This window comes from Myotis brandtii, unplaced genomic scaffold (genome assembly GCF_000412655.1).
Source record: "Myotis brandtii unplaced genomic scaffold, ASM41265v1 scaffold2089, whole genome shotgun sequence".
Classification (NCBI taxonomy): Eukaryota; Metazoa; Chordata; class Mammalia; order Chiroptera; family Vespertilionidae; genus Myotis; species Myotis brandtii.
Genome location: NW_005357800.1, coordinates 108,432 through 109,838, shown reverse-complemented (window position 1 = coordinate 109,838; position 1,407 = coordinate 108,432).

Genomic DNA, 1,407 nt, shown 5'->3' with positions numbered 1-1,407 from the left:
GCTCCGGGCTCTCCCGGGCCGCACGGCAGAGGCAGCTCGGGTCACTGCGTCTTCCCCGCGTCTCCATCCTTAGTCACGAAAGAGGAATGTCCCAGGACCACGCTGTCTGGCCGGGCACCGGTTTCTGTCCCTCGGCCCCTTCCTCATTTGTGAAGAGGGGGCGCTGGCCCGTCCTCCCTGCGCCGGGGAAGGTAAACGCGCTGATAGATGTGAAGGCCCCACGGTCGGCCCCAGCCAGCGCTGACCCCCCCGCCTGGAAGCTCATGCTGTCCACGGCTCGCAGCCCAGGAGCACCCGCTCCCCGAGGGCCTGGCACGAATCTCCCACACACATTCTCCACCAAAACGTTTTTCTAAAAATAACGCCATTTTCAAGCTGCTGCTGCTTCTTTTTTTTTTTTTTTTTTCAGATCCTCACCCGAGGATATTTTCCCATTGATTTTTAGAGAGAGTGGAAGAGAGAGGGAGAGACAGAGAGAGGCATCGATGTGAGAGAGACACGTCCATGGGTTGCCTCCTGCACGTGTCCCACCAGGGGCCGGGGCTGGGGAGGAGCCTGCCACTGAGGCACGTGCCCTTGACCGAATCGAACCCGGGACCCTTTGCAGGCCGACGCTCTACCCACGGAGCCAAACTGCTTAGGGCTCCTGCTTCTGTGGTATGTCAGGTGTCTTACAGAGATTGTACCCGTTCAGCCACAATATCTTCCTGAGCTGCTGCCAGCGCGTTGGGCTCTGGCAGGGAGAGGGACCGGGCTGGCGAGGGTCACTCGCGGGTGTGTGGTCCGGCCCCACCGCCCGGCCCTTCCTCTCTGCTCTGCTGTGGTTCCCGAGGACACACGCACTTAACATGTCACGTGGCGGACGCTGTGGCTCTGAAGCCTGAGACTTCCCCTCCCCTGGGGGAGGCGAGGGCACCCCAGGCCCAGGCCCTGTCTTTCCGAGGCCTCATCAGCCACAGCGGCTCCAGCCAGTGCCCCTCCTGTCTCTGTGCCCTCCGTGCCCAGTTCTTTCACCCACTGAGGCTGCTGCTGGTTGGTTTCAGGTCACCCGTCACCAGCCCCATCCGGCCAGCCCAGCCCCAGCCCCAGTCGTGCCGAGAGCCAGCCCTTGGAGCCAGGTGAGGACACGGCCTTCGGGGCCCTGGTCAGCGCCCGAGGCCCAGCAGGCGTGTCTGGGGGGACAGGAAGGGGGCATGGACTTGTAGGCTGCCAGGGAGGCTCCCTAACTTCAGACCACACCCTCCTTCCTCGCCCAGTGCCTACAGGGCCTCCTCAGGTTCCCTGGGAGTCTGAGAGCCACCGTCTGAGGGGCCACTGGGAAGTCACATCCATGTGGCCAGGGTGCGGGGAGCATCTTAGGGGATCTGCTGAGAAGAAGCTGAAAAGCCTTGATGGGTGGGGGTGGGG